Consider the following 26795-nt stretch of genomic DNA (forward strand, 5'->3'; position numbering starts at 1 on the left):
TCAGGAAGATTATTTCTGTCTGAAGCTATGTCTGGACCATTGTAACTGTTTGTAGCAGGGAATGTTTCACCTCTCAAATAACACCTTCTGTGTGTGCAGATGTGAAGCTGTCTGCCTCATAACTTTGCACCTACCACCTTATTGTTTACTTTTCTTACTGATCATATTCTACTGAAATTTTCATGCTTTCATTTTTATACATTTTCATATTAGCCTTAAATAACCATTGAGAACCTCACTTAAACAGCTTATCATGTACACTAGGCCTAACATAAACATGTGGTACAGCCCAATACAACAGGAGTGAATGATCTTAAAATTATGAATTTGATACACATTGAAAGACATAACTAACATGCAATAAAAATACTCAGAACAATACTATTACACTGTGTAACAGCAGGACACATCAGCCTGACTAAATAGAACAATACCAAAAATTTTATTTAATATTTAAAAAAACACAACGATTGAGGGCTTTCATCCCCCAAATAGGGACTTCATCAGAATCAATTAATGTTTAAGAAGCTCATTTTTATAATAAATGGTCATATGACCTCACATTTAAAATTGTACTACTTAAATATACCATTGCCTATTATACACCTTATGAAACCATTCAGAGTGGATCATCCAAACGAAAACAGAATTAATCACCAGGAAGTGATGTTGCGGGAGCAGACGTGCGACGTGAAAGACGAGAGAGTCCTGGTACAGAAAATGGAAATGTTAGAGATATGGATTTATTTTCAATTAAGGAAGGAAGAGACACAGTTTCTAGATTGGCCCAAACACAGAATGGTGGGCAATGCAATCTCAATGAGGCACAGAGGTCTGGTACAAGACCCAAACAACCAGGTACTGTTTCTCTCAGTTGTGAAGCTTTTGACAATAATTCCAAAGCTAATAAGAACACTGGAAATATAGCTTTTGCATGTAAATCGACATCTGGTTACACAAAAGTGGACTTTGACACATTTATTAACAAATCATTTCATTTTAAAGAGAACATTTTGGCATCTGGTACAGCTAAGAAAAACAACGATGTCCCTGATGTTAAAAAGAATGGGACTTTAAAAGATCATATTTACACTTTCGAAAGTAAAATATTTAAAGTTAAAACTTTGCAGATGGAAAATGCTTATTTGTTTGAATGTTTGCACAAGAAAATAGTTCCAAAGGGATTAAGAGTATATAAATTTCCCTTTGGTATAGATTTTGATGATGCCTTATATTGTGAGTTTGTTGAAATGTATTTAACAAGTACGGTTTGGAGTTAGTGGGAAAGATAATTAAGTGTAATGATGCTAAATTATGTAGGTTGCTTAGTGAAGTGGAAACATTGAACAAAAATATTAAGGAAGACCTATTATTTCCACAGTTAGAGAATTTGTATATTAAACAAATCAAAGTGGTCGAGAATAAATGTGATAATCTTTATAAGAGAAAATGAAAAAAAATACAAAGGGATATCTCAGATTATAAAGCTAAAAGGGCCTATCTGCTTCAGATTAAATCAGGAAAAACAAACAGAAAGACAAGAACATCTAGGTAGGAAAAAAACAAAATTTTCAAGCAATACCACTTATACAGTTGATAAATTACAAGATTTTAATTATAAGCAACATGGTAATAGGTACAACAACAATTATTTTTTTACAATTATTGAATAATGCATTATACAAACATTCTTTAAGTCGCCCTACATTTAATAATTTTTCATTTGGTATCCTAGAACAGGTAACACGAAATCCCGAGGGGGGTTGACTATAGAAGGTATATAGAGGAAAGGGAGAGTAAATGGCAAATAAAACTACAAGCCATGCAAACACTAAGGTTAAATGAAGTGATTTCCCTGAAACCTATACTAAGCAGAAAAGCTGTTAAATAATTTGGATGTTTTAAAATGCATTTATTAATACATTTTTAAAATGTTTTTAAATGTATTTTTATATGTAAAAGGTGCTTTACAGTATTGGTTTTTATTCATTATATGTAATCTATCCTTTGTGGGATAATGTTTATGTTTTATAAGGTGTATAATAGGGAATGGTACCTTTAATTAGTACATTTTTAAATGTGATGTCATATGAACACTTAGTATATAAATGAGCTTGTTAAACATTTATTGATTCTGATGAAATCCCTATTTGCAGGATGAAAGCGCTCAATCTTTGTGTGTATTTTAAAATATTAAATTAAACTTTTGGTATTGTTCTATTTAGTGAATGGCCGCGGTGGTGCAGCGGTTAGCGTTGTCGCCTCACAGCAAGATGTTCTCCTGTTCGATTCTCGGCTTGATCACCTTCTGTGTAGAGTTTGCATGTCCCCCTGTGGTCAAGTGACATATAAAGACATGCAGGTAGGTGCGTGCGTGAATGGGCGTACCTTCTTTGAAGGTTGGACATCGGGCTGGCAACTTGGCACCCTAAAAATCCACTGCCTATCATTAGTGGACTGGAGTTCTGCTGTGGTGAACCCTTACCGGGAAAAACCGAAAGACTTTTAGTATTGTTCTATTTAGTCTGGCTGACATGTCCTGCTGTTACACAGTGTAATAGTATTGTTCTGAGTGGTATTGACACTGTGGTTCCCCTTTCGTGTGTTACTAGTTGTAATAAAAATACTGCCAGTCCTTAAATCATTCTAGCTGTCTATTTGCAAAGAAACAAGACATGTGTACATTAAAGTTCTATGTGCAAATACAAGCAGATGGTAAAAGGATACATTACTGAAGAAAAAGGACATTTTTATATAAATCAAAACAAGGCTTTGTACTAATAGTCATTTGTTTATAGTATATTGCAAGCAATGAGAGTAGAATATTTAGAACTTGTCAAGACTTGATAATTAACAGAGAAATTCGGAAATCAGATCTAGAATTAACTCCATATGAGAAAAGATAATGGAACTTGTAATGAAGCAGATACTGTGCAAGTTATGCTTTAGAATAATCAGATGATAAGCTTATCTTATAACCTCACAAGAGACTTCACATGCTTACACTGTGAGACACACAAACCCAAACATGCTCAGTCACACATGCACATGTGCACATACACACACGTGCAAGCACACATGCAGACATAACCTACAGATGCAAAAATAACCCAATTTTGTATTTAAGCTGCCTCACTATGTATCTTCTTTTTTTTTACACTTACTCTAAGGTAAATGTTTCACTGTATTTCTTTAATGATTTTCTCACTTTCTTCAGTCATGAAATTTGCAGAGCTTAAAAACCAGTCATCCACTTATATTTTGTTTTTCTTAAATGTTTCTCTATCTCTTTCACTGTCTCTCTCTCTCTCTCTCTCTCTCTCTCTCTCTCTCTCACTTTTTGTGCTCTGCCTGCATCTCTCTTCCTTTCTTTTACACTTTCATCATACCCTTTGCACATTATTTTAGTACTCCATTTCTGCTTCCATACACTGACATCCCTCACCCTCTATTATCCCTTATACTATATTTCTTTGCAGTTATTGATCTCTGCATTAGCAATCTTTATTACCATGGAAAGTTTTGTCTTATTTTTCCAGCAAAAGCTACATCTCATATTTCTCTGACCACACTGACAGAATTATCATCATTTCATCAGAATTTACTAGAAACATGTTCTACTCAGCAAACTTAGAGAGTCACCATGACCTGTTCTTAAAACGAACGCTTTCGTTCTTTATTCAGACACCAAGAACTTCATCAGATAAATGTAATGCAACACATATCAGGTTTATAAATGGTCCCTATTTAGTTATTTATTTATTTATTGATTGATTGATTGCATTTGTTAACCAGGATAGTCTACTGGGCCTACGTGAGCTCATTTTCAGTAGAGGCCTGTGGAGAAAAGCTCCACATAACATTAATAGTAAATACAAGAAAAAGCACAATATACATTATATATACAGTCTCAGTGCATGGAAATAAATATTAAACACAATGGTACAAGTTATTTACAAACATTACACATCAACATTGTGTACAATTTGATCATTGAGGATGGAGTTACCCAGGTAGGGTAGCAGTTTTGATTGTTACTTGTTGGAGTTTTGTATTCTCCACATCCTCAGAAAAGTGATTGACACCCTCTGCTTCACCTAACACAGTCATTCTCTTTTGCAATATTGCTGTTAAGGTCTGACGGCTCATATCTATTCCCAAACTGAATTCAGCAATGGCATATAGCTCAGAGTTCTCCTGCCCTAACCTCTGAACAACTTCTTAAATTCTGCAGCTGTACCTGCATGTTCTTACTCAAAGCTGTTATGTTCATCCACCTCAGTGATAAAACGTTTAGAAACACATTAGCAGAATTGCACACAATGATTTATCTCTACCACATTGCATGCCATTGGAACAATTGATATCTGACTTAAGTCCTTTATTTCTGATTTTGAAGTGAGTTTACAGTATTGCAGTGGTGGAGCTCATAGCATTGCTGCCTCACAGTGCTAAGATCTGTAGTTTGGTTCCCAGAGAAATGCTTTCTGATGCTTTCTGTTTGCAGTTTCCATGTCCTTCTTTTGTCTGTTGTGGGTATGTACTGGTCTCAGCTTTACTCCCACATCTAAAGGTACAATGACATATTGCTGTTATTTCATTTCTCTACAGATGTTTCTATAGTGTGCATACATGACTGTGTTGTTTATTGTTTAATGTCAGAAATGCATAAAATCAATTTACCTAACTATCCCAAAAATACTTGAGGTTGATTAACTTTACACTATGTTATATTTAGTAAGAAGGTGATGAGAGCTTCTCCAGTCTATTTCACCCAAGGCTACTATTTTGTCTGCACAGATATAAATAAAATACTTAAAGCCTGTATGGCCAGGTATATAGAAGAGCTATACTTGCATGATATAATGCACAATCAGTGTGATTGTGTGCATACATCCTATGATGAACTAGCAGGCATACCACAAAGGATTACTTATAAGGCGAATACCCATTACTTGTAGGATATGCTCCAACTTGTTGTACATACACAACACAGATAATGGTTAAAATTGTGTGTATTCTACATTTACCTAAATACTGTCTTATGCTGAATACATAATACCACTATTTATATGTAAGCAGACGTGTTGTGTAAATATACATTCATAATTGTTATATATCTAATCAATATTTTCCATGTAACTATTTCTCCACGTATTCATAAGCCCAAACATGGCTGGAAAGGGTCAAATGACCAGTAAACTTAGCAAGTTAACAAAGAAATAACAGATAATGCACCTGCAAGGATTTCCAACATGGATATAACAACACCCTGTACAAACAACTATAAAAATAGTGTAAAGCATCACCCATAAATACTTGGCAAGACACTTAGTGAAGGAATATAATTTCTAGTCTCTTTTGATAGCTCTGGGTGTTTAAGCCTGCAATCTTCTTAATTAAGAACCTCTGAAGATTCTCTGTTTGTTTGATATATCTAGTTTGGTACATCCCGAAGAGGGCATTGTAGATAATGCCACCTTTACATCTGGGTGATGCACCCTTGGCTACTAATTATTTTACATAGAATGATTTTCTGGCTACAGTTCCCACATGATGATCAATTGAGAAGGAGTTGTGATCACAGATATCCAGGCTCCTGACTACATTTCTGTTTTGTGGTGGAGCATTGTCTATAATAAATTTTGATGGTAGTGGCTATTTGCCAAATGAAACAATACCACATTTTTGTGTACAATTTGAGCCAATTTTCAGTAATAACTAGAATAAATTATTACTCGAGTACTTACATGCTAGTAAAGCTGATACTGTATTACAATACATATAAAAAACACAATACATGGTACATCAAAAATGGTACCTGAAGCCATGAAGTGTATTGTAGACAAAAGATGCAAAGTTTACAGGCAGGAAAAAGGATGATATTTCATGACAAACCTAGCTGCAAATTAACCTTGAGCCAGCTGGTCTGATGCACTTACCTTTAAATATTGATGGATCTCTGGGGAGAAGACTCCAACAATTTCAAATGGAAGAATATGTTTTGGAAGAGTGGAGCTACTAGCCAGTGAGGAAAGTTTAATGAAGGCTATTTAACCTGTGGAGTTTTCCTTGCCTGTGTGGAAAGATGATTGGCATCTTCCCTCCCTGTGTAACTGTTTTTAAATACCTTGATTGAATTATCATGTATTTCCTAGGCACATTTACATTTATATAAAAATAATCAAACCATATCACAAGGTCACATTTGCAAACATTATAAATCACATATATTTTTCTGTACAATTCAATCAATCCAACATTACATAATTGATTCAGTTCCTGCCTTCTCTTAAACCTCATTCCTCCTCCAAAACATTTTTCTGCATGTATTGTTTCCATAGTTTGCATTTTTTCTGTGTAATGTACTCCTACTCTTTTTAAAGATCCCATTTCCTTATGTAGCTCTGTTACAATTTTCACTACTTCAGATGTGATTAGTTTAGGTTTTTATTTCCATTTTTTAGTAATTGAGTTTTTATCAGCCACCAAAAGTAAATTTAACAGGTCTTCCTAGAGCTGGGCAATTCAGGTCCTATACCCCAGCTCAAAAAATCACTTCCTTAGTTACACTCATTTGCACTGCCCAATACTTCTGACAGAGTACTCTATAGAGAATTTTTAAAGTCTGCCAACTGATCACACTCTGAAAACATATCCTACCAGGTACCTCTTTCTTCCTCGTTAAACCTCCAACATTTGCCATCTACCTGAGAAAAATTATTTGTACTTTGCTTGGGATATAAAAGTATCTTTGTAAACATATCCAAGCAAAAGTCCTAAATCTTCTAGACTTTGTTGCATATTTGGAAACCATACATATGTCCTCCCATTGTTTCTTTGTGAATTACTTATCCTTAGCTGCATAACAGCTGTTGATTTAATCCATACTCCTAACTACTTTATGTTATCATGTCCCCATAAATATGGGCATTGCAGAAACAATTCGTGTATGGGTACATAGTTTACAGCTATAGCCTTTATTTTATCTTCATTAATTGTATTTCTCAAAAAAACCCTGAACCATCTCAGAATGTTTCACAACACTGAGATGTTCTTTTCTGGTTCTATCATGTACAAAGTAATATTGGCAAATAAAGCAAACTTTTTTTGAATACCATACAAATTATATCATTGACTTTCCGAGTCCCTCATTTTCTTTGCCTGTGCTATAAAGGTGCTAAATGGAAATAACTGTGAGCTTTGAACATTTTGGGAATGTTATGATACTTCTTGTTTTGAGAGTGTGCTAAAGACAAATACCTGTGAGCCTTAGACTTTCCTGGAACAGCTTTGACAAATTCTATATGTGTGCACTGTTTTGCATTGGAAAAATGGCATTCTGAACTGTTATCTTCCACAAAACTGTTTGAATATCTGCAATTCATTTAAGTTTCCGTCTTCTAATGTTTTTCAAGAAACTCATTTCTCTCTCTCTAGACATATATATATATATATATATATATATATATATATATATATATATAGAAAGAGAGAGAGAGGATTCTGACCTCCTATACTTTTCCACCGGTGAAAAGAAAGCGAGAACAGCTAGCATTAATTATACTTGCTCCCTCCACTAAGAGGGGCTATGTTTGCATTCTTGGATCACTGATTTTGCTTATTTTCTGGTATTGTAAGATCTCAGAAATAGTATATATAATTAGCAGATGATGGTTGCATTTGCTGAGAAATTCCCTTGACACATGCATATTGATGTGTCAACATTTGCATTGTCAACTTTTTCTTGGCACCATTAGAGAAATCAATGTTTGAGGCTATCAGTCTTACTTATTAGACAAGATATATATATGTGTGTGTGTGTGTGTGTGTGTGTATGCGCGCGCGCATGTATTTATGTTTGTAACATTTTGTTTTCCTTCTGTCATGTAATATCACCTAGAGAAGTACTTGACATGCAAAGTATTTTAATATTTTAACCTCACTGTATCTTCTGTTTCAGTGGGAAGTAAGGCTGGCTTGTCCAACAAAATAATGAAAGGGGTATGTTTTGTTGACGGTCTTAAATGAAGAGCTCCTTTTAGTAATGCCTTAATAGAAGGCTGTGGTGTTAATAATCTGACTGCTATTACACATGCAAAGTTTTTGAGAAACTTCTTTTAGAAAGGCCAGAACAGAAGGTTATGGTGACCTGAGACTGATGGAAGATAAGCAGAGGTTGGAGAACCATGAAATTAGAGTGATGACCATGCCAAACTTGATTCAAGAAGATAATTTACTAGTGTTTATATTTAACAAAGTAAAAGAATCCATGTGTTTTAACATAGGCTGGCATTCAGGTAGATAGCAGGAGCAGTCATGACCAGCCCACCACTGTTTATCCTGTTTATGTGATGAGGCCCAATGCTCATTAAAAATGAATTTGTTGGAGAAAAAGCACAAGGACGATGGCTCATTGATTATCCCATACTTGGCTGCAGCAGAAACTGTAAAAAGAATAGGTTGTACTTTTTTGAGGTAGAAGACAAATACAAGTACCACCAATTAAAGTTATGTGCAAAATCCTGCTCTCACAGTACCAGCAAGAAGAAGTTATGTAGCAACCTTAAAGAGCCATGAAGCAAGTGTGCTGTTCAAGTCTTTGGTCAAAATAAAGATTGGAAATGGGGATATAGGAATGTTATGAAGAGGTGTATGGAAAAAGAGGGCTGAATATAAACTTGAAAAATAGACACTGAGTTTTTTTTGGGGGGGGCAGGTATCTATTTCATATACATGAAAAGAAGGTAAGATGGAAAAGATAGTAAGGGGGAGTAAGAGGAAGATAAGAGGGACACAATAGGTAGCAGATGCACACAAAACTGACAGGGCAGATGCTGACACAATGAAATGGGGGGAACACAATGAAAAAGAAGACATCAGGATTGGACAAGAAACAGGGGCAAGCATAGACACAAAATGGCAAAGAACATGTGGATAGGATGGGGTGTGCAGCTACAGTCCCTGTTAGACATGACCCAATCGGAGCTTAATTGCCTCCATGGGCTCCCTCACCACTAGGCCCTAGATCTAATAGTAAAGCTAATGTGAGGCAGGGACTTCAGTAAATAGGTCAACAAAGGATGGTCTCTAAGGAGCTGATTTCAGGCATCCAACTACCATTCAATAAGCCCCCCCCACTATTTCCTCCAGCTGCCACTGTCCACTATCACTGCTTTCTGCAGGTACTATAGCAATACCTTCCCTAGCAACACCATTGCAGTGGCCACTGCAGGTGCTGAAGTGGGGGGGTGAAGGTGACAAATGAAGCTGGGAATACTGATGCTTTTGGTGTTGTTGGACATGGAAAACTATCCATTGGTGGTGAGCTGAGTAGTGTGGATGGTGGCAGAGGTTATGTTTTGGTTGTTGCTGCATATAAATGGAGAAAAATAGATGTGTATAATGGAAAGGATAGAAGGAAAGAAGGATGAGGAGAGACAAGCACAAATGCAGTCAAAATATGTAGATAAATATAACCTGAGTCTGACTATGTTACATGTGCTATAATGCAATGGTCGTGATAGCATCCACCTCATTGTAACAACAATGTTCCAATATACAATCCAGAGGAGAACTGAACTTGCAACCTTCAGCACATGCCAACAGGGAAAAATGCATTTACATTTTGTGCTACATCAGCAGTCAAATAACTCTTTTCCATGAAACACACTAATGGTGTGAGTCACTCACTTTCAGAATGAAAAAACAACATGCAGCTCATGCCGGTCTGCATGTCACATTGTTACGGGCACTCATATAAGAATCAATAAATGACTCATGGAAATTGCATTCAATAGCAGAAGAAATGAGAAAAGATTGGGAATAGAACCCAAATCCATAAGCATATCCACAACAGATATTCAAGACTCAAGCTGCTGAGCTTCCAGCATAATCTTACTAAAGCCCCTGCTAAACATGTATTAATGTCACAAGTGTAGGCAAGTTAATGAAAAAAGATTTTTGATAAACAAACCAATGCCATGGGGACTGCTGGTCTCAATAATGTCCCATAAAATGTGGTATCTGTATTACTGTAAAGTACAACAGACATAAAATCCAAACACAACTATTGTCAAGATAGACTGTTAATGGGTGGAACTTAATCTGCAGGCAGCATTATAGTAGGACTTAATATGTTGAACTATGTGCATAAGTCCATATAGGCATACAACTAGTGACATATATGCAGTCTGTGATATTGTGTTTCCATTAAACATGCAGCCTAAGTGCCAATACTCTATACAGCATGGTCTAACATCTGTCACCCTTTACACTGAACACTGCCTATAATAGCAGTAGCATTCTTCAGACTAACAGCTAAAGTAGCAAATGGCATGAACTATTAAGGAAACAGATGTGTCCTAACATAACTGTTTCACTTGTATTAAATTGTTACGTTAGCATAATAAACACCTTAACAATATACAACATATCCTAAATAACCAATAGTCTACAGCATTGCACATGTGTGAATGGTTCATATGTAACTACAGGTATAGGCTCATAGTAAGTACTAGGCTAGCTGCCCTTATAGGCCATTTTAAACCTATCCAATTTCCCTTTCAAAGGTGAGCATCAACCCCTGTACCTTGTGTCTGTGAGATAAACACCTTAACTGTTATCCCAACCCCCAACCTCTTTTACCAACCACAAACCCAGTCCATGACACTGCATGTAGGTATGGTCAATCCTGGCAAATCATATGTGCCCACATATAAAGTAGTGCTCTGAAAGCTACCAGATGTCAAATCTGCATAAAACCCATACTTAATTTGATTACTGTTATAACAACTGACAGGATTGCTAACATGTACATTTATACTACTGTAACAGGTATTCTCACCCTGACACTCCTGAAGATGCTTCAGCCTCCCCTTGTGCAGCTGCACATTCACTGCAAATTGTTTTGAGATTGCGAAGATATTAATGGAAATAAGTTGACAGTGGCAAACAGTGCCTGTTTGCATGTGGAGGTAAGTCATGATTTACTTACAGTACACAGGTGGTGGCTGATGTCTCACCCCAGGCCCCCATCAGCCCAAAAGGTCAGGATTTCTTCTTCATAACTCACTATAATTCTGCTAGCATTGCTCACATGCATGGGGTATGCAAGTGGCACATGTGAATTCTTGTGCCAAACTGAACCACTATTCTGACTTATTTTGAGGTCCTTGGTAAACTTTCTTAAGGAGTCTGACCTTGTAGTGCTGATGGAAGAAGCTTTGTGCTCTAAATTCTTGTTGGCAGCATCACTGTAATGCTCTGTTGTTATCTGTAACATGTTGCAGAAAGAAATGGTTGAAAATTCATGATCACATCTGGTTTTAAATGTGCCAACTGTCAAACAGTGGTGGTCAGCTTGTTTGCAGTAACAGAAGCACCCAGTATATGTAGTATGTGATAGTGTTTCAATGTAGAAGTTGGAGGTGTTAAACATGGCAGCCCTGCTTCTTGGAATATGGTAGTAGTGAACTATACATTACAGTGACTCCATTCTCAATATTTGTTGTATGGAATTACAATCAGAAAAAACTAAATGAAAACTCCAGCCAAGCTAGAATGTCCAATGAGTGACCTCCCAAACCTCCTGTAACAGAGGCACATGGGATATATGCAAATGACCCTTATGAACATCAGGTGTTTCAGCCTGTGTTTCTTATGCTTAGTCAAACACTCTGCTCTTGCTATGCTGATGAGGTCATAATAAGGCTGGAATATGCATATCCATAGCTAGTGGGGTTTGGCTTTATTGGCCTGAAACTGACCATTAAAACGACTTCAAATAAAAAAAGTCATGGGCAATCAAAATCTCCATATAGCTGAAACACCTGATGTTCATAAGGTTTATTTGCATATATCCCATGTGCCTCTGTTACAGGAGGTTTGGAATGTCACTCATTGGAAGTTTAGCTTGACTGGGGTTTTCATTTATTTTTTTCTGATTGGTTTTTCAGTGTGACCTTCTAATTCTTTGTTTTAATTTGTATGGAATTACAGGCATCTCCTTAGAGCCACAACCTGAACCAAGCATGTGTACTGCTGACTACAGGTACCCAAGCATGTACATGGCACAGCAAAGAAGGCAGAGTGACATTTAGGCAGTTTGTACATTGTAAAAACTTAGCATTTCAGAAACATGTATGCCTTTAGCCCTCATCTGCATAATCATTATACACAGACACCCAAAATTAGTGCAACGTAAGATCAAGGGTGAGCACCGATCTCCACTGAAGAAGCCATGGAGCAGCAGTTTTATCACTGAGATTAAGAAATCATTTAATTACAAAAAGCTGCTTGATCTTTAACTAGTTAAGTCCAAACTTATACTGCTTAACATACCTAACTATTGGCCTTTAACACTTGCTTTGTTGGTATGTTGCAGTTAAAGCTGAAGCAAAACCAGCAGAGACATAGGTGGAGTACCAGGGGTATATTTTCTGTTTCCCATCCAGTTATCCAAGTTGCACTTAAAAAGGAGTAAAGAGGTACTATGCTTGATGTGGTGAGGGAGTCTATTTCATAGATGGGGGAGTCTCTGGAACACAAATCTGTCCCGTCAACAAGTCTTGTTGATGTCACAGACCAGGTTGAGGCCATGTGCTTGCTGTACTGGAATGGAGCTTGACTTCCAGATATGCAGCAGTCCCATCAAGGTGGGGTCCATGATCAACCTGTATGCCAGACAGAGGTCACTTCTGAGGAGTCTGTGTGAAACTGAGTAGAGGGATAGGGCTTTTAGCCTATCTGTGTATGGTAGATGTTTGAGACCCTGGATTCTCCTGGTGAGGAACCTCTGTGGTCTCTCTGGCTGCTGCATGTGCTTTGCTAGGTACATGCTGAAAGGGGAATTGTAATCAATAATGGGCCTTATAAGGGAAGAATACAGGGATGTTATGACCTCCTTATCCCTGGATGAGACACCCTTACTTATGAAGTGGGCCATGTAGAAGGCTTTCTGTACAAAGGAAGCAACATTGTCATCAAAAGTCAGCTTGCTATCAACCTGGGTGCCAAAATTCCTCATGACTGATTGAGTGCTTAAGATGTTATTAATGTGATCATTTGTGGGGACGTCACTCTCCCCAAAGGGGATTATGATGCATTTTTTGGTATTCAACTTGAGGCCATGTTTCTGGCACTAGTCATTTGTCTGAGCGAGACCCTCTTAGAGGATGTCCACATCACTAGGGGAATTGATGACAGTACCCAGCTTTCAGTCATCTGCAAACTTGGTCATCTATAGCCCACTGCTTTTGACCCACACCTCTGAACAGTATATCCCAAATAACAGAGGTCCCAAGACAGAACCCTGTGGTACACCGCTTGTTATGGGTCTACTGCTTGAGGTGGCGTCCCCTATTTTGACTATGTGGGTTCTATCAGTGAGCCAGTTTGCTACCCATCTGGTAACATATGGATTGATGCCTAGTTGAGAGAGTTTATCTATTATACCCAAGTGGGGAATAGTGTCAAAGGCTTTGGACAGATCAAGGTAGGTGGTGTACATCATCTTCCCCTGATCCATGGCTTTGGTGACTGTCTCAAAGAAGTCAACCAAATTTAGCAGGCATGACCTCCCCTTGGCCAAGCCAAACTGTGTGGTATCAAGTTTTGGAGTTAGCCAATGTCCTTGTTAAGGAGGTCCATGATAATCCATTCCATGACTTTGCAGATCAGGCCGGTTATGCTGATGGGTCTATAATTTCCCGAATCAGTGGACTGTCCACCTTTGTGTAAAGGGATGACAGTGGCTGTCCTCCACTCAGCTGGTATGAAGCCAGTACTCAGCCTTTGGTTGAATAGGGTGCCTAATGGTGCTGCAAGTTCCTGCCTGAGTTCACGCAGCATGCAACCTGGGATGTTATTGGGTCCCATGGAGGCTGTATTTTTTTGCCTTTAAGACAGCAGTGATGAACTGTTCCCTAGATATAAGGGGAAGGGAGCAGGTACTGGGGATGTCATGATTTACTGATGGGGAGGACAGAGGGGTAATGTTTTTGCTGAATCTGTCAGCCAGCAAGTTTGCTCTATCTATGGCATTTGTATATGTGGTGTCCTTGGCCACCAGTTCTTAACAGATCTGGGTGCATCCTTTGAGTTTGCAGACATATGTGAAGAAGGCCTTATGATTGTCTCTAGTAGATGTGCCCAATTTGGACTCGAAGTTTGCTTTAGAGGATTTCACTAGTGCTCTTATTTGCTTTTTCAGGATAAAGAGTCATTGCTTTCAATTGGGTACCTGCTCCTTCTTGGTCTTGGACAGCAATTTTTTCCTTTTGTTATAGAGTTTATTTATTGCAGATTTCCACCAGACAGATTTACTTTTCCTTGTGGAGGATGATTTAGTCCCATCGGGTATTCTTGATTCCATGCATCTATATAAATCCTCATATAGTGCTTTGGTGTAGTTTTGGGTATTGGTGCCAGTTCCTACAGAGGGGGACGGGGCTGTGAAGCTATTTATACCATCCCTCAGGAGGCTGTAATCAGGTTTGGAGAAGTTCTTATGTCTGATCCTATCTAAGGGGGGGGGGGGGTTGGGGACATGGTGAATTTGAAAGTGACCGCTTTGTGATCGGATCTTACCAGGGAGGATGATGCTATAGGGATGCTGCAGTGGTTACTTATGTTGGTTAATACCAAGTCCAATATATTATCACCCCTTGTGGGGGTACTGACTAGCTGTTTCAAGGCATTTGCATTGACAAAATCAAGGAATCTCTGGGCATTTGTGTTCTGGCATGAGTAGGTTCTAGCATTAGTAATTCTTCCAATCTATGTTTGGAATGTTTAAGCCACCCAGGATCAGGGTAAAGGGTTGAATCTTGATAGATTCAAATAGGTCCAAATAAGCAGATTGGGCATCTTGAGTTAAATTTGGGGGCCTGTAGCTAGCTATGATTTGAATAGGGGTCTTGTCAATGGTTAACTGCACCTGGAGTGTCTCCTGTGCGTCATACTGTTTGACCAACCTGGAGGTGTGTATGTCTTTAATGTATATTGAATCCCCACCTCCTTTGGCTTTACTGCCCACAGTTTGGGGTCTGAATGTATGATAGGATGAGTAACCAGGTAAGACTAGGGTGCTCTCCAAAGCTTTGAACCAGGTTTTTGTAACTGCACAGATGTCAGCATTTTCTGGGGTTAGGAATGCTTGCAATGCATACAGTTTCATGTTTAGACTCCTAGCATGTAGCAGCATGACCTTTAATTTGTGTTTTGTTGAAATGTTTATGTTGGTTGTTTTAACCTCATCATTTTTCCTAAAAAAAGGCACTATAGGGGAGGCAAGAGCCTTTGCCAGAAGCCTGAAGCCCAAGTGAGACAGATGCATGCCATCCCTAGCAAAGCATCATGGTCTGTCGATCATATCTTCCCAGGCTGTCAGGTACTGGATCCTCCTGAAATAACACCAGAAACTAAGCCAATTGTTAAAGTCAATCATTTTCTGTTTGTATTGAGGCATCATTCTGGGTGATGGCAGACTGCTGCTTAACGCTAGGGACATACCTGCCTGGGACATATAATCAGCAAGCTCAACCATGCCTCTCTTCATATAGTCTAGAGAGGTAGGTCTCAAGTCATTTATGCCAACATGGACTATGTCAGAGTCATAACAGTACCTGTTGATGAGAGACTTGAGTGCGTGTGTGATATGGTGGATTCTGGGACCTGACAGACAACTAACCGTGACTTTCTCCTTATCCATCCTGGTGAGAGGCACATGTGTGTGTCTCACAATGGAGTCTCCTATGACTAATATGTTGGGTTTATGGTGAAGCCTTAGTGGTTGTGAGGCACAGGTGTGTGGACTGTGCTCAGTATGTGGTGTGGAGGGCTGTGGAGATCACATGTGTTTTTGCCTCAGAGGTCTCTTTTGTTTGGGTATGTTTATTTGGAGGACCACCGCATATGTAGGTGTGTGTTGTGTAGGTGTGGGTGGTGTCTGAGGTGTAGTGATTGTGTTGACAACCTTTTCAGTGCCAGGTATACTGGCTTGAGGGGGAGAGAGCATGGACTCTAGGTTCCTAATGTAATTATATCTCTCACAAATTGTGTTCCTAGGTGGTAGTAGTACATGGTTGCCCATGTACATGAGGCAGTTGCTACACTGTCTCAGGTTGCCCATGCAGGAGAAACTATAGGAAATTGTCCATCCATATTTGTCAGAATCTGAGGGAGAAAGGCCAGAGAGCTAAGGGGTAGGCCTAAAGCCCAAGTGCTTAAATCAAAACTAAGAGTTTAGTATAACCCTTAATTTAGACAGGCTGTAAACAAGCAGTAATGAATACAACAGAAAAGAAGCAGTTGAACACTTTAGAGAACAGGCAGCAAGTAGCAAGAAAAAGCAAAGCAAGATGAAGTAACAGAGTAGTAGGAAGAAACACAAATTAGAAAAATATAAGCAGCTGAATAAAGTGCCTTTTTTACAACATAAAAAGGGAGAGCAGGAATAGAAGATAATTCAAGGTTAAGGGACTAAGGGGTTTGGCCTTCCCAAAGAATGAGCTAAAGAGAATGGACTGGGGGGAGTTTCCGAGATCAAATTTACAGTAGGCATGGGCCACTGCAAAAACCACCAACTTTAAAAACATAACAGCAATAGGGTGGGAAACTGGCATAAAATAAGTTTCAGCACAGATCAGAAAACAATACCAGGAAATATATAAATAATTCAGTCAAACATAAATAAAGACAGTACAGAACTCTGAACAGTTAAAGTGCCAAAAACTATACTTATCAGCTCTAGGAATTATAAAAAGGGAGTATTTTTATGCCAGCAAGCCTTGAGACAACCAGATAACACAAAAGCTGTTAGACCAGTTTTACCAACTTTATGAACACAACAGCAATAGGGTGGGAGAAAAAGTTTCAGCAAAGATCAGAAAACAATGCCAGCAAAGATATAAATAATTCAGTCAAGCAAAAATAAAGACAGTGCAAAACACTGAACAGTTAAAGTGCCAAAAAATATAATCAGCTCTATATTTCCAGAATGTTTGACAAACACTCACATTCGGAACACAAGGAGATTCTAGCAATTATATGAAGGAATTTACCAAAAAGGAATATTTTTATACCACCAAGCCTTAAGACACTCAGATAACACAAAAGCTATTACACCAGTTTTACCAACTTTAAGAACACAACAGCAATAGGGTAGTAGGGTGGAGGAAAAATGTTTCATCACAGATCAGAAAACAATGTCAAAACAATGTAATCAAATATATAAATAACTCAGTCAAGCAAAAATAATGACAGTGCAAAACTCTGAACAGTTAAAGTGCCAAAAATATACTTATCAACTCTATATTTCCAGATTGTTTGAGAAACACTCTCAGTCAGAACACAAGGAGATTCTAGCAATGATATGCATGAATTTACAAAAAAGAAATATTTTATACCAGCAAACCTTGAGACAATCAGATAACACAAAAGCTGTTAGACAAGTTTTACCAACCTTAAGAATGCAACAGCAATAGGGTGGGAGAAAAAAAAGTTTCAGCACAGATCAGAAAGCAATGCCATCAAATATATAAATAATTCAGTCAAGCAAAAATAAAGACAGTGCAGAACTCTGAACAGTTAAAGTGCCAAAAAATATACTTATCAGCTCTATATTTCCAGATTGTTTGAGAAGCACATTCAGTCAGAACACAAGGAGATTCTAGCAATGCTATGCAGGAATTTACACACCCATTATTGAATATAACTCTCTTTTTCTTGTGTGTTTGTATAAACCTATCACTCACCTTGAGAGACATCAGAGATTCATGACTGGAAAGATCAGTTGCCTCAAAAATTTTATTTATCTGGACAGACTGGTAGCCATCTCTCTGTGCTCAGCATCTTATTGACTCCTCCATGAAGATCTATGTCTAGCCTTTCAAGCCATAAAAGATCTATCATTGCCCTCCTATTCCTTCAAAGAACAAATAGTACCTCTTATTTCTGACAGAAGGAACTAAATTTTCATAGCAGATGAATAACACATGTTGGTGTGGTAGATTCGCATCACAACATATCCCTCGCCTCCAGAATATCCAGCACATGTCCAGCAGAGTAGCACTCTTGCTTTTGTTTACTGAATTTTTCTGACTGGATTTAGTCAAAAACACCTTTTCAGTGAAGGCTCAGGGAGAAGCCTCCAACATATTGCAAACATTTTTAAGCAATACATGAACAGACATTAAGTAATATACATTAACAATTACACATACATTTCCTAATTAGATTGCATTCATTTGAAAAAAGACAACTATTGCAGTGAAAAAATATGCCTGTGCATTGGTAAGTGTTGAAAATTGAGCATATGAAGGGGTGTATTAGTGGGGTTGTCACATAGATAGCAGCTCATATGAGTAGTGCTTAGAAACTAAAAGAAATGAAGGTGAGAAGAATCTAGGTAAGGCAGAAAATGTTAATATTGCAATTCAGCATTGGGGTATAAAGTGGTTTCAGAGACAATTTTATATACATATATATATATATATATATATATATATATATATATATATATATATGTGTGTGTGTGTGTGTGTGTGTGTGTGTGTGTGTGTGTGTGTGTGGCTATCATATTGTTTATATTTGATGCAGAGAGCTCTGGGGTGAGAGCAGTGTCACAAAATCATGCATATTGATGAGAGATGCCAGTAAAACAATTCAGGTATTGGCAAAGACTGTTTGTGGGCATATGATTCTGAATGAAGAGAAATTGTTTCACAATATGGTAAGTTGAAGATAGCAGTGTCATTTATCCTGGTTACATACATAAGCAGATGCATTGTTTTGATAAGCAGAGCTTTAGTTGTGTTTTAAATACGTGTGCATTCTGAATGAATTTCAGTGGTAGTGGGATGTGGTTTCATAGCATAGCTACAATATTTGAATATAGATAGTCACCTGCAATATTAGATGATCTGATTAGAGTGAGTAGTGATTTTTCTTTAGAGAGTAAAATTGTATTAGAGGATTAGTATTGTATTAAATAATTAAGGGCTGGGTAATTCTGAGGCTTATAGAGAAGTCTGTGTATTGTAGTTAGCCGACAGTCACCTAGGTAATGTAGTAGTTCTAACCAGTTTAATTCTCTGAAGGTTAGGCAGTGGTGTGTTCTATTGTTATAATTTGCTGTAGATTTTGTTATTTTATTATAACATTGCTCAAGTCTGGACAATTGTAAGGTTTAGTGGTTAGTGAAGGTTGGGACAGCATAGACAAAAGATAGTAATAAGAAAGTAGAAGCTACATGTCTTCTGGTTATTTCATTGAGGTAGGTGTTTACTCTATATAACTAGTTTTTGATGTTTTTTTTAACCATGTGTAATGCATGATGATCACATTTCAGCTGGTTTTCTATGATGACACCCAGTAATTGTGTGTGGTTTACTCATTCTGTTATGGTTCTGTTGGCAGAGGCAATAGTGAATAGCATTGTTTTGGTAGAGATGTTCTTTGGGGAAAGGAGCAGCATTTTTTGGGGGTAGATTGTGCCATTTACTACAGAAAGTGTTCAGTTTATAGCTATTGCTTAGCAGTTGTCAAGGAGGTACAAAGTAGAACAGGTTTTCCAAGAAATTAGGAGCATGAATTAACTGTCTTGCCATGTGTAATCTAATGGTCAAGTGAAAGGACAGTTGCCAGTTTAGTAAGTAGTCCTTAGAGTGCTAGGAATGCTACTTGTGGAGAATGTCGCAGCCACTTTTCAGCAAAGGAGAGCATGCAACTGGAGTAGTTAAAGTTAATAGACTGCAAGACTCTTCATGTTAAAATTGCTTACACTGCACAATGACAATAATCTCAGTGAAAGGCTAGAGACGGTCACTTGCAGCAGAGCTCCTGCTATTTAAGGGACATGGACCAATGTAATGTCCACAGGCTCTGAAAGGAAAGAAAAGAGAAGAACACTACAATACTGAAATATTACATGGAGACAATAAAGTTAATACATAGGTAGCTAGCTTATTCCTAGAGATGGAGGAAGGAACACAATAAGTCAAAGCGAGAGAAGGTGGGCTATTCTAAGAGTATAGAGGGGTGTAACGCAGTTTATGAGTGTGATGTCAAAGTACTTAAGAAGGAGGTGTAGTGATACAGAACCACAGTGATATATTGTACAGAGCTAATTATCAGAATGTAGCACTACACTGCTATGCAGATTATAAAACCATCACTTAGCAAGCATCCATCAAATTAATCAATATGTCAAGCGAATGTTGTATATGTCAAATCATCAGCAAATTAAACCACATACATGAATAACATACATGTAAAAAGGCACAGGCTCAACATACATAAGGCATATCTGACTAGAATAAAACCAATTCAAATACAACACTCTGCCAACATCTTCTCTTTGTTCTGCACACTCTGAGAATAAACAGAAATGTGATAACGTGACACATACCTGCCCTTCAAAGTCAACCTAGATAAATCAAAGGACAGCTTCATATTCTTCCCCCAGTTTATCTTGTCTTGCCTTCCTTGACGCTGTAGAGAACTTTTGACATGAGGTTTTTATCTAGGCTCAAAATGGCATGCAAGCTGATTGCCTAGTACATACCAATGAACGTCTATTCATATAATACTGTTCTGTGTTGTTTGAAGATGTCCTGGCTGAAAACATGTAGGCTGCTGGAATCTCATATATAGCTTTCATATCTATAAAGATGAAATGATCAAAACTTCTCTTGGCACCATTCACCATACTCTTAATCGGTTATTGATGTGGACTCCCCAAGTACAAGTCAAGGAATCATTTATTATATACACTGAACTTTGAAAAATGGAAGTAAATATTTTTTGGGAGTAAGTTGTCCATATTTCTCATACTAGGAATTCATTCTTTATACAATATGATTAGGCACTGAAGATCTATAAGTTGACAGTAAGAATTTAGTCTAAGAGCTGTAAATGACCTACTTCCTGTGGTACAGGGTTTGATTCATTCAGGCTTTATTTGCCTATTGTGTGACCCTGAGTAAGTTCCTTAACCAGAAATAGGAAATTCAGGCTAGTTTTATTAATGGTCTTCTGAACTGCATGCCTAGTAACTACATATGAACCTACGTGTAACCATCTTGGATTATTTTATACTTGTAAAATTGTCCAGGCCTCATAAACATGTTTTTGTTTTTACGCAACTAAAGACACCCAAATATGCATCCTACCTTCTTTGACATACAATTGCTATTTATATTCCTTTCTTTATGGGCAGATGAACCATCTCGTTAAGGGAAGTAAAAACTTGCAGTTAGGGCTTCTGAGGTTCAGTTGGCTCTTGAGGCATTTTAACTAGCTCTGCTGTATAGGCTTGCTGAATAGTTGGCAAACCCCCTATGTCCTGTGGTTATTTTATTTTATTTTGTTTTGTTTTATTATTTATATACTGTGAAAAAAATGACTGGAACCTGTCTATAATAAGAACCAGTAAAGAAAGAAGATGAGAAGATGGCAGCAGTTGTTTTCTGCCATTTGAAGTTCAATATAAATTGTAATTAGCTTGACTTAGTTGATGAAACTATTGTAAATAAGTTATTTTCTTTCCAAATGATTTCTTACGTTTACTGAAAATCTTTCTTCTACTGAGTAGCAGTCAGTAATGAATTACACTAATTTTACATGTTTTTTCTAATTTAATAATGCTATTATTATTCATTGGCAAACAGAATTTCTTGTGTCACTGGCACATACATACCCACAGAGCCTTTTTTGGAAACAATTCTCTTTGGCATTCATAGGTACTTATGATCTTATTTGGAGGTGGCTTCTATAACAAAGTTACCAACCAGTAAATGACAAGTGCTATATAAAAAGACAAAAAAATGACAGTATGATTGGTTGTCTGAGATGTACCTCATTGGATATAGTAGCCACTATTTGCCTCTTGTATGTCTATGTTCAGATTTCCATTTATATTTCCTTAAATAAGTTCACTACATGTTATTGTTACAGGACATAGTATGAAATATCAAGGTGGGAAGCAGAAAGAAATGCAATGACCCTGGCCATGTGCAATGCACCATGCAGAGGATATTATTTGTTGTTTGTTAATCAATGCAAAGGTATGCAACATATCCATAGTTTCATTAATATTATCAAAAGTAGCTTGCAAAGTATTTTTATGGTATCTATTGAAACCTAACACAATGCTGAAGAACACTGTTATTAATGCTTTTACTGTAAGTTATAGCAGCTTGGAGGTATTATTAATTTATCTGTCATCTATAAAAGCTGAAGATTGACTAAACAAAAGTGTTCCTGATACTATGTTTAGATTGCACAGTTTCTAAGATATTAATAACTCGTGAAAATATGGAGAAAAATAAAATGTCTGGACTTTTATTATAATATTAATAAATGTATGTAAACATTTTGAATGCAGTGATTATCACTGAAAATAAGACATATTACTAAACATTGATTTCTGTCTGTACTTTTTTAAATTGCATATACTATTTATAAGATTTCTTTGATTTTAGTTTGTAACTTGATTTTTCAGAAAATGCTCAGGAATCTAAGAAAGTTTGTAGACTGCTTATTGTGTGATATTCTCAAACTACTAGGTATGTATGAGTTAAGTGAATTAGACATAGCATCATGACTGTATGATTGCTTTGACTATCTTAAAACATCTCCCCAACATGGCAGCACTCGGAGCATTTATTAAATCATCCACACATATTATTGCATGAACTCATATTTTATTAAAGGTAACAGATAACTTTGGTATATTGCTAGAAATAGTATTTTTTTTAATCTTCTCTAAAACAGACCTAATTAAGAAAGTTGTTAAGGTACTAGATGTGTATGCAATTTGCTATACTTATCAATGGTGATGCAAGAAGACAGCTTTCCCACTCTGCTTCTGGGTTGTTAGAGAACTAAACAATTCTGACTTTCTTGTCACAACTTGTTTGCAAGATTAAATTTATGATTTTGAAACATGGTGGAAAAGTTTATTAAAGTGCTAGTAAAATATGTTTTATATCAGCAAACACGTTTCCACTGTTTTCTTGAAGGTGGTAAGGACAATTCTCATAGCAATGAAAAATTAAGTCGCTGAAAAGTACAATGTGCATTATATATGTGTACATTTCAATATCATAAGTGCAATCCTCAGGCCATTGAGTATTTAAGTGTTAATATGTATTAACTCTGAAATAGCTTTATTTTCTAAGCATTTCAAAATACAACAGTCATGTAGTTAATATATATAAGTGCCGAGGATATGGGAGATGTAGTCTTCTACATCAGATGATGCATGGGGTGGGGCTTCTCCTTCTGCAAAAAAAGTGTTTTTAGGTGTAACAGTGAGTTTTTCATTTTGCTGTTATGTTCCTAAGATTGCACTTACATTTTGAAGGTTGAGGACTCGCCCTGAAGAGTCTTGAAATTCTGATAGGGTTCTTGGCAACATTATCTTCTCATTATACATGTTTTATTTATTTAACATTTGTTTACTGGGAAAGTCTGACTTGGAACAAAGCTAATTTTCAGCAGAGGCCTGGAGAGAAATGCTTTAGACAAATATCTTTGAATTGTGGGAGGAAACAGGAGCACCCACAGAAAACCCATACGAACACAGGGAGGATGTGCAGACTCCACACAGAGGCACTCCAGCCAAGAAATGAACCGAAGAACCTCTTCCTGTCAGGTAACAATGCTACCCCTGCACTACTGCTCCATCCAAATTATCAATTAAACCATAAATAAATTAATTAATTAATTAATTAACTAATATTTGTTTTATTTATTTATTTTACTTACTTTTTTAGGAGAAGGGAATTCACAATAAGCCAAATAAACATTTCTTTGAAAATATAATGTTCTTATAAAAATGTCTCTTATTTGCATTCAGAAGACTGAACTTGCATCCTGCAAAAAGTCCTCTCCTTCAGTAGGTAAGGAAACTAAATCTGTTTATTTTCATTCCATGACTTCAGCCTTCATAGGTTATTGTATAAGTTTATGTCTTTGTGTTCTATCTCTAGACTGATGATGGTCCAGCTAAGATCCTGACTTAGATCTTCATTCTTACAATGGAGTTTCCTGTACTATGTAGAACTATTACTTTGCAAAGATCAAAGGAAGGCTGCAATCAGACAGTGGTTGAATTAGTTGATGTATATTGGAACTTGTCTGATGAAACAGAGCTGAAGTTTTGGCTAATCCTCCACTAAAACCATTGGATCTGACATGACCATATGGTATATCAGCATAGGTGTCTTTTATTTTATTAGTACAAAACCTGGTAAGGAAAATTGTCAGTTCATATTCCTTTTTTTTTCAGTAGATACTTTAAATAATAAAAAGACTTTTGGCTTTTCCCAGTTAGGGGTCGCCACAGCAGAACTCTGGTCTGCTCATGATTGGCAGTGGATTTTTATGGTGCCGAGTTGCCAGTCTGATGCCCAACCTTCAATGAAGGCACGCCCATTCATGCTCGCACCAACCTGCATGTCTTTAACATCACTCTTCTCAAATTAATGCTAAAATTGATACATGTACATTATTTATTGCTCCAATTGAAAATCACCTTTACCATTGTCCTCCACCTTATCCATTCTTTCCTGTTTATTGACAGATAACTTTACTGCAATAAAGGAGGAAAACATAAATCATGGAAATCACAATAAATTCTGGTACTGAAGTTGTTAAAAATAAAACATTATCATCAGTTCATGGGTTCATAGATACTTACTGGGCTACTGATCCATGATAATCCTTAGAAGCCAAGACATGTATCCACAAAAAGATTTTAGCCCTTGGATTTTAAGTATGACTAAGCCAGACCCCCTGTATTTTAAGTATGAACAGCCCAGAGCTTGACAGATATTTATATGTTAACCCTATCCATTAGGGAAAGGGACCGATCCAAGGGTAAACTTGTAGTTTTCCATCCATTTATCCAGATTACACTTCAATAAAGTAAACATTTAGTTTGCTTTAGGTTGAAAGGAAGACAGTTCCAGAGAAACATAATTCTCTCTTTTACATATGTATCCCAGCAACATGTTCTGTTTATGTTGCAAAAGAGATGAAGATCTCTTGAGTGGGTGTTTATACCATCACTGGACTTGTGGATATGTAATGTAAAGTCGTGAATTACTTTAAAAATGAAGATAGATACATTTCTTTCTCGCTTTCAGTGGCTTTTATTAACTAACAATACACACATGCGGGAGCCTCATGGAAAGTACCAGGGAGACTCCCAAACAAAGGAATAAACAAGCTTAAATACTGGTGATATTGCTGACAGTACAAAAATATAAAACTGAACCAATTAGATCATTACACAGGGCAATTAACCAATCAAAGGTCTACCCATAAACATAAGACAATTCACATCATCATATTTCTAGGCAGAAGAGAAAATCGGATATAGTTCCATAAAAGGCACATTTCCTGCCTTCAGGCAGAATCTTGTTTGTTCAGTATTTTTCCATTATTCACAATTCAGAGTTCACAGTACTCAGTACATCTCAGTTTACACAAACTGTCACATACTCAATTCCCTTGATGCTTTGGCTGTTCATATGCTACAATCCCCCATTTGATGCTGTGTAAGCATCATCATTTAACCTGTCATACATCTGCCACAAATCTAGCATAACCATGCTACTAGTCTTTTCATCATCGAGAGACATTTTCATTTCATTATCTACAGTCATAGTTGCAGGCATATAAAATTTAGGCACTTTTTTCACAGCTTTTGAGGTCATTAATTTCAAAATCAGTGCTTTGATTAAAAATAAGACAATGAAAGCAACAATTGCTAATATTGCAATTAACACAATCAGCTTCAACAGTCCACCTCCCCAACCTGAGAAAAGGTTGGTCAACCAAGCCCATGTTGAGCTATCAGCCTCTTTGGCCTCTGAAAGTTTGGAAATTCTCTGAATCAGTTCAAGGTGACTTTCAATTTTGTGCTGATTGTCAGGAATAAACGTACAGCACTCCTCCTGGATTAGTTTCATAGTTTCATAGTTCATAGTATAGTACTAGGCTAACTGCCCTGGGGCATTTGTAAGCCTAGCCATAGTGATGTGGCTTTTGCCACCCCATAAAATGGTACAAAAATGTACAGATAAAATCTAGAATACTGTGCCTCTGTCTAGTAGTGACACAGTGAAGGTCCCCTTATATAATAAATTAGTTTACTGTGCCCCTGTCTAGCAGTGACACAGATGTGACCCCTGGGGTAAACGTACGATCTCCCATCCACTCATCAAGATTTCTCTTGAAGAGAGTCAGTGAGGGGCTCTGCCTAATATGAACTGGGATCCTGTTCCAAAGCATGGGAAGCCTCTGGGTTATGAATCTATCCCTCCAGCATGTCCTATTCATACTTGTGCCGAGGTTTAAGTCTTTAGCTCTCGTGGTCCTGAAGGATTTGGATTTTTTGAGGTGGAGCATGTCCATCAGATCCTATTGGACATGGCCTTGTATGTCAGGCAGAGATCACCTCTGAGCAGGCGGTATGCTACTGAATAGAGCTGAAGTTTCTTTAGTCTGGCAGAATAAGACATATGTTGGAGACCCTTGATCCTTTTGGTGAGGTACTTTTGTGGTCTCTCCAGCTGTTGCAAGTGCTGGGTGAGGTACATACCAAATGGGGCATTGTACTCAATCATGGGTCTGATGAGGGAGGAATATAGGGGTACAATGACATCCTTGGATCTGGATGTGAAACCCTTCATGATGAGGTGTGCAAGGTAGAATGTTTTTCTAACCACTTTGGCAACGTGGGTGTCAAATGAGAGGTCGCTGTCTACTTGGGTCCCTAGGTC

Source organism: Protopterus annectens, chromosome 5.part0 (genome assembly GCF_019279795.1).
Source record: "Protopterus annectens isolate FY-2018-M chromosome 5.part0, PAN1.0, whole genome shotgun sequence".
In the NCBI taxonomy this organism is placed as follows: Eukaryota; Metazoa; Chordata; order Ceratodontiformes; family Protopteridae; genus Protopterus; species Protopterus annectens.